The sequence below is a fragment of the Coturnix japonica genome, chromosome 3 (assembly GCF_001577835.2).
Source record: "Coturnix japonica isolate 7356 chromosome 3, Coturnix japonica 2.1, whole genome shotgun sequence".
NCBI lineage: Eukaryota > Metazoa > Chordata > Aves > Galliformes > Phasianidae > Coturnix > Coturnix japonica.
The window spans coordinates 82,572,665-82,581,626 of record NC_029518.1 but is presented as its reverse complement, the minus strand read 5'-3'; positions in this window follow the sequence as shown (position 1 = coordinate 82,581,626).

Below are 8,962 nucleotides of genomic sequence, written 5' to 3'. Positions count from 1 at the left end.
TCCTCAGACATTTCATTTTAAAACATATTCTAATTAATAAGAGACACAGAGAATAAAGAGAGAATTCAAACAGCTTCCTATATATGACATGGTTTACTCTTGTTTGAGAGCGCATCTGAAGCAACTGAAACATGTCGATCTGCTCAATCTGCATAACATAAAGTTTAGTCCCCTAAATACTGGTTAACATCAAGTTCATTCTTTTCTCCAAGATTTTTATCATCTTAATTATATGGAATGCAGGATAAATACATTTCTGGAATGACAATGAATTTTAATGAAATTTTCACAAGGAAATAAAAAGAAGGAGGAGAGAAAAAAGAGTAAAAAGCACAAAGAAATTCTAAACAGCAAACACAATGAAACTGATATGTATCTACTAGGGAAAAAGCTTGCTTTGATGGCTGCTATATGATTAAAAGGCATGCAATATATACAGTGCTGCATCAGAGATGAGACCATAAATACAAGCAAAAATTCAATATTTTTTTCCTGCATTTGTGTGAAACTTGTATCATAAACCACTGTTTATAGTCCTATTTTCTAGAGGATTCTGATGGTGTGATATTATACACCAAAGTCTCTTAAGCCTGGCCTGAGCTAGCCCACAGTCAAGGATGATTGTGAGTCTGACTATCATGGAAAAATGTTTTCACTATTTTTCAAGAAAAGCCTAGTTATCCCAACAGAAAACAACAACAAAAACAATCAAGCAAACAAAACCCTCTCTTTTCCATTCTCCTTAATTCACCTGCAAAGAAAGTAGGAAAATCATGGATAGATGAAGGACGTACTTAAGAAACTATGGAATTAAGGTGATTTATTTCATGGTGGCAGAGAATAAAATAGCAAAGATAGCACATGCTTTGCAATTGCTATCTACGTAACTTCCTGAAGCAGTATTAGACCAGAGTTAAGATCAAATTGCTTATTTTTTACTTATGGCTAATGACTAACAAGAAAGAATTGAGAGTGCAATAGAAAAACTGATAAACAGTTTTGAAAAGTTAGTTTATGATAACAGTTATGCAGCTCAATGTAAATTTGTTAAACCAGAAGGTTCAAAAATCAAGGGCAGAATTATCCAACAAAATTAACTAGTCCTTTAGGGCAGACTGTGGGAATTTCAGCACAAACAATATCAAAGATAGAATTCAGAGTCAAAGCATTGAAAACTAGCTCTTCCACTCCACAGAGACAGGTTGGTAGGCAAAATGGCCTAGACAAATGAAACATAGAAGAAATATATTGACAAACCTCTAACTCTTTCTCATTAGGTGTTGAAATTACAAACTTTTCAAACATGGGAAAGTATCATAAAAAAAAATGTATTTCTAACTTGGTTTGGCATGTATGTGAGCAGTCTGAATTTTTTCCCAGTATCTGGAAATTGAGAAGTGAAGAAATAAAGAAGAATAAAAAATAAAATAAAATAAAATAAAATAAAATAAAATAAAATAAAATAAAATAAAATAAAATAAAATAAAATAAAATAAAATAAAAAAAAAATAAAATAAAATATGAAAGAGCAGAAGAGAAAAATTGTTATAATGAAAAGCTATATTTGAGGTAATTACAGCAAAAGAATTAGAGATTCCTGTTATTTCACTCTGGCTTTGAGCTCAAAGTAAAATAACTTCTTTTATGAAGAAGAAATTGCAATTACTTTTTGCCTCATTATTGGAATATGTGCATGTGGGTGGAGCATATAGCTTCTTCCAGTCAATCCATAACTCAATGTTTTCTAGGCATATAAATTCCTATTTTTGTAGATGCAGAAATGCAGTGATAGTTATCCCTGTGTCCCACAGGTGGCTGCTGTACAGGCATAGTGTGTCTCCTGTCCAGATGCATTGCAGTGTTTTTGTTTGTTTGTTTGTTTGTTTGTTTCTGTTTTTGTTTTTTGTTTCTTTGTTTGTTTTTTGTTTTTTTATGCCAGCACATAAAGTGCGGGCATAGTGGAGAAGCAGAACTTCCATGGTCAGAGGGCTACAAGAGACTGTCCAGGATGGTGATCACTGTCTCCATAAAAAGGGCCACCCCTGCATGAATGTGTGACAAAAACATATTCAAGCTCTGTTAGGTGCATTAAAATACATCAATCCTACTTCTGATTTTATTTATTTATGGGGTAGAATTTAAAATCTGGCCTGAAAGAAAATAAAATCCTATAGAACAATTGTGTCTTTTCTCTTTTAAAAATACCTAAACTGACATATCTATATATATTTATATATTTATTTTTTTTCCCAACAAAACTCATTATGGAAAATTCTCATTCTGACTGAAGATTATATTTCATGTCATTCCATATATCGTTATTAATGACTATAAACAATCGATGACACATTCAAATAATCTTCTAGCTGTGCAGATTTTACATACATACTCTGACCTGTGTAGAAAAGACAAATCTGATTAGTGTATGATGAAAGTTCACTGTTTGTCTTTTTTGAAGTTTTCTATGCTTTACGTATTCAGTATTTTTCACTTCAGAGTATACATTTTCACATTGAATATAAATGAATTTTCCTTTGATATTTTCACCTGAAACAATATTTTCAATGCTGTTTATATCGGACTCTCATAACAACATCTTTTCCCATCTTCACGCATTTTACATCCAACACTTTCTGAAAAAAAAAAATATTTTACATCACTTTATCCTTAAATATATACCAGGTACAATTCTAGCTTCAGTAAATTAACTGTTACAAAATGGATCCCCATAATAATGATTTCAGTGATAACACTAAGATAATTTGCACTCAGATTATATGAGATCAGAATAATTAACATTCTCCACATTCTCTGTCCTCAGATAAATTTCTGGATTCAGAAAGGGAATTAAAAATACCTCATATATTCCCAAGGTACCAAAGGTATCTGCCCAAGTTAATTTTTTTATTTATTTATTTTGTGTGTGTGTGTGTGTGTGTGTGTGTGAATGTGTTTTCCTGTTATCTATTACTAATTGCTCAACAGTTTTGCAACTTTTGAAAGGCACGTTCATGTAGAAGTTGCTGTTCCAGTTTGTGTTGTATTTTTACATCTTCCATTAGCAATTATTATAAACTCCCAATTAGTTTTCTAGTAATGGTGCTATTAGTTTCACAAATAACCTTGTCCATAAACCTGTAGTATGAGACATATAAATAAACAATCATAAAAAATTGGCTTAGTTCTAAGCTGTCATAATGATAGGCAAATGGTCATGTTCATCAGCTGCAGTAACTACATTTTTGTAGGTCATAATATCCAAGCTTTAGAATAACCTCAGCTTTCACAAACTGCCAATATCCGGGATTTTTCCAGAGAGAACAAGAAGAAATACATTAGCAAATCTAATCAAGTCATTATTATGCACTGACTTACTGCGAAATGTTTTAAAATCATTAATTGGTTCTCTATAATTAATATCTTAGTTGACATTTACACTCTCATTGCATTGAAGGAATGCATAAGTTAAATCTCTGCATATAGAACAATTACAAATATTTTGTCATGCCAGCTGTATGAATGTAATGTCGCAATTTGGTAAAGAACATTCCAAGTAAGTTCCTGTCTGATTTTTTCTAGATTAAATAGAAAGAAGTAAAATACCTGTATTTCTGCTGAGTTGTCAGCTTTTTCATTTGCTTTATGCCAGCAATATAGCTTGACTATCATAGACTGAGGTCAACTATCTAATAATGATTATGTACTTCAGATGATATCAAAATTTTGGAATGAAATCTCATCTTTTAATATTAATAATAATAAAATTCAACTAGGATCAAAATAGACCACAGAATCACACAATGACAGAATGGCTGATGCTGGAACTCACCAGGAGTCATCATCTTTCCAAACATGTTCAGTTAGTGACACAGAGTATGTTCAGGTTTCCCAGTTTTTGAATATCACCAAGGAAGGAAATACTGCAACATCTCTGGGCAATTTACTCCATTGCACAGTCAACCATATGTTAAAAAAAGTGCATCCTGAGGCTTAGGTGGAATATTTTGTGTCTAGTTTGTTCCTCTTTTTTCCAGTTGCTGCTTCTTTTCCCGGCAATGGACATTGCTGAAAGGAGCCTGGCTCTGTTGGTTTTGCACCCACCTTTCAGATATACATTTACAACATCCATGCTGAACCTTCTCCTCTCTATGTTAAGAAGAGACAGCTCTCTCAGCCTTTCACAGAATCATAGAATCAGATGCTTCATTCCCTTAATAATTTTATGGAAACTTTGCTGGACTCATGCCCACACATCCAAGCCTCTCTTGTAGAATGGAGCCCTGAACTGGACACAGTACTCCAGGTGAGGCCTCACCAATGGAGAAGGATGCCTCCTTCAACTTGCTAGCAATATTTTGCTGAATGCAGCCCAGGATAACAGTAGCTTTCTTTACTTTTCTAAGTACTAAACTTCAGTTATTAGGGAAAACAGTCTCGGGGTTCTCCTGAGATGCAGGACAACCCAGGCAGCTTGTGGGTTCATGAAAAGCAGCTCCTGCTTGACCGACTTGATCTCCTTCTAAAATTGAGTGATCCACCTGTTGAATGAAGTGTTGTTGATGTAGTCTACCTAGACTTCAGCAAAGCCTTTTCTTGCCTCAGATTCATCTCACACTGATATTGTTCAAATGCTTAATAATAATTAGTCTTATTGTTTGTGTCACAATTCTTTTAATAACAAATCTTGCCTGGTTTGTAATTGCCTAGTGCCTTTTTCTCCTCACTTTTTTTTCTACAGATATATATTGTCTGCCTTTTTCCAGTCTGAGGTAAATAATTTATCAGCTTTTGAAGTCAGCTTAGTTCAAAAACTTTGAAATTTCTTCATGATGAAATCACCAAACTTATCGGCTTGCTGATGAGTCTTGCATTTTTGTTAGCATATGTATATCCTTAAGGTACCATTTTCAAGTTCATGTTTACTAAGTCTAGTAAGGTTTTGCTACAGTATAAGTGCAGTGATATTGCCCTTAATTTCTTTCAGTCATATTTTTGAGTTAGTAGCATTTATCCATTTCTGAGATATTCCAATTCCTACCTTATTCCCAAATTTTCTTCCAGAAACCTCTGTTGTACCTTCACCAGTTCTATACTTAACAAGAACATTCCATTCCTCTTTAATCTCTGAACCTGATAATTACTGCTGAGCTTTTCCCAGCTTAATATCTATGATCACTAAAGCAAAAAGTGTGCATTAATGCGTCTTCCTTTTAAAAATGATTCCTTTCCTGTAAAGCACACTGATCTTTTTAGTAGAATTAACTATCTGCACATTCGAGTCGCACAGTACTTTTTTTCTTCTTTATGGAGATTTGAGGGATCTTCTCTTCATACAAAAGTTAGGGAGTAGGAATCTGAAAATCAAATTCAAGCATTTTCTTTGGAGAAAGACTAAAATTTCTAGAAATGAATAACAAGCCACTTCTTTTTTTTTTTTTTTTTTCTTTGCTGATATGCCTGTCTTTGCCTGACTGAAATGGATGAAAATAGAAACCTACTTCATCACCTTGGACACTGAATACTATTTTATGTTAGAAAAACAATTGTACCTCCCAACAGTAAAATCCAAAGAGAAGATTTATGGAAGAGCAAATGCTGAGGATACTTTAAATTTCAGATGACAGTGCACAAATCATTATCTCTAGTGTCTTATGCTCTCTTTGTCCCAGCTGTCCCAAGCTGAGGGTGGGATTGCAGATGTATTAAAAAAGTCACATAGGAAGAGAAGGGAAAATAAAAAGTCTTATAAATGTCCTAGAAAAATAAATGTCAACAATTCTGCATTTCAGTATTGTTTCCATGCAGATTTATAGCATGACAAAAAAATCAATGTCAAATGACATCCAAAGTAAAATAAAACCTATGTGAGCTTATGCAAGAAAATTGTAGTAAACAGAAAACTGATAAAGTGACATTTAGACCCAGGTTAAAATAAAAATTGTTCAGATAAAAAAATTTCCATTATCCTTCAAGGAATATATTCAAAATATTTCATCAAGTTGTCATCAAGGTATTGACAACCTATCTTTTTCTTTTGAAGCATAGTGTAGTTTATTTCTTTGTAGGGTATGTCTATTTTCTTACAACATCATATTTAGAGTCCTTGTACAAGTATTATTTCATTTAAAAAGTAACAATGTAAAATATGTTTTCTAAAGAAGCTACTACCAGTACAAATATTCATACTTCACGTAAACACTGGAATAGATAGAGAGACTTCTGTAAAGCAGTATTAATGAGCTGTCCTTGATCTCTGCCAATAATTAGTCTATAAAAGCAGCAAGTTATTTTTTATCTGCACTAGCAACAAACACCAACTAGGTATTATTATGTATGATATTAGATATCAATGCATACAAATTAAAATGTATCATTAATCAATTGGATGTTTTCTTTTTTCATTCTCTTGAATGATGGCTGCCATTCCTTAATATCCTCTGTTAGTGTATGCTACTCATTTCACATCATTAAATATTTTATATATCCTGTGTTAAAAAATAGTTAAAAGTTTAAAAATATAATTCAGTTTTATAGAATGAACATTACCTACAAAACAAAAGCCAAAGTTTTTCAGTTGCAGCAAAAAATCTGAAATAAGAAACTATATAATGAATAGGAATGGGAATTAAAAGAGAAAGCAGAGGGAAAGAGCATTCCCATATATTTGCAGTGAGAACAGACTTATAAGGTTACAAGTTTGGAATGATTATTGGAAAAGTAAGAACTGAGAGAAGACGAAAAACTGTAGAGCAAGGCTGCTTGAAAAACAAAATGGTCAAACTCAACAAAGGCTTCTGAAAAATAAAGGAAGCCAAGAAATGACTAGTGACAATGGGACTTGGCAAGGAAAATGTGATTTTCAGCTAAAGTAAACCATGTTTATGATAGCTGGAACGACTGCTATTTTGTACAGTGGAGCAAATTATACTCCTTTCAGAGCAAGATGTCAAGCAGTAGATTCACAATTTCCAGTTGTGCTTAGAATATACATGTAACAAAACAGGACAATGTGAACGGAAGATATATCCATGAATGTGCCTTGGAAAGAAAAAGGTCAGTTATACTCAGTTATACTGAAACTGCTTCTGAAATAAATGTGGTTTTACTTCAAAACCAGCAGTAGCATCAGAAAGAAAAAGGGAATGAAGGCAAATATTAGGAACTACTGATTCTTGTAGCACGATAGAGACAAGGCTGCCTCTGCCAAGGCTGCCATAGCTTCATGACATTCATGAGCTCACACAGGAATACAAATGCACAGCTAATGATCTCAGGGACCTCAGTCTATCCTTTCATTGGCCCCTGGATCTCTGGGTCACTCATTTGCCTCACACACTCTCTTTACTGAGTGTCCATGGTAAGACTTTGGTAGCAGTGGGTCTTCAGGGGCATTATCTATGAGAAGAAAACAAGGCCACCCCATACCAGACAGTCACTTTCAGCTCCAACATGTCCCCTTGCTGACCAAAGCTGAGTCAAGGAGGAAAACTGGCGGCACTTCTGCCATTACTTGTTTAAGAAAGAAAGGAAAAAAAAGTATTGTTTTACTGCTAAGCTTTTTTTTTTTTTTTTTTTTTTTTTTTCACTGTCATATCAAATAACAGTTTTAGCCTTTATTTTAATTCATGTGCATGTAATTCATGCAAATGTAAATTCTTTACAGTGGTGCATTAAATAACAGAAAACACATTAGCTCCATGTTTTCTCATTTTCCAGTGAAATAAAAACAGCGTGAGTTACAATGCACAATAGTTTTAATACATCATACGCGCACATATGCTTCCATATGTTTTTTATGAAACGTCAAGGTTGAAGATACATGTTTTCATGTTCAAAGACTATATGTATTCTCTTAGTTTTGGACAACACAGTCAGTTCCAGTTTAATGGCTCATTAAGCAAGTGCCTCAGAATATAAATAAAGCTGAGAAATGTGATGTTCATGAAGCATCCAGAATCAAAATTTATTAAGCATGTCCTTCTGGAAGGAAACCTAACTATTTTTTAGAATTAGCCTATGTCTTTCCATTTCCCCCATCAGTGCTATCACAAAGCATTTTTTATTTCAAGGCCAGAGAAAACAGCAACTGGATAAAAGTATGTGTACTCAGAATAAAGGAGAAGATGCATTACCTTCTAATTTCTAACGTTTGATGCCTTTACTTCTAGCAGTTTACAAAGTAGCAGGAAAAACTGTCCTAAAGAACTACTGGTTCTTTACAACAGGTCTCCAGCTCCTAGAATAAAATTTTTGATCATATTCAGTCCAGATGGTCTCAGAAGTTAATCTGTAGATAAATAAAACTGAGATTTTGCAAATTTCTATTGAGAACATAGAGAATATATACTCAGTTTATGGTAGATTTGTGCAAGAACTTCTGCTATCTAAGGAAATTCATAAAGATGTGTTTTGAAGTCATCTAATTTAATGGCAAAATTGTTCCATTTAAGAATTTCTGCTGCTCCAAAAGTAGTACCTCCTATTTCATTATTTTGGGCTTTGAAGTCAGAGGTGAATGTTGACGTTATGACAGTAGAGGCTGAACCTTCCCACTAATATTCTGCTACATTTTATTTCTCTGTGGCAGATGGCAGCAGAGGAATAGTCCAACAAAATGATGTGTGACATGGAAATGTGTATGAAGCAAAGATATGTCATTGAAATCTCGTATGTATTAAAACTAGCAAGCATTGACATTAATTGATACTTGTTGAACATTTATGGAGACCAAAAAGTGGATGTGAACACAGTGAGGTGGTGGGTGGTGCACTTCAGCAGTGGTGACAGTGATATGAAAGAGAACATTCATTCTGGATTGCCATGCAGATTTTATGCATGTCGTTGTTCATTGCTGCCAAAATACATAACTAATAGTGGTAACCATTATGGAAAACAGTGTTTCATAGCTGAGAATTTGCTATATGAAACAGTGTTACTGTGCTCACTGTATTGTTATTTCAGT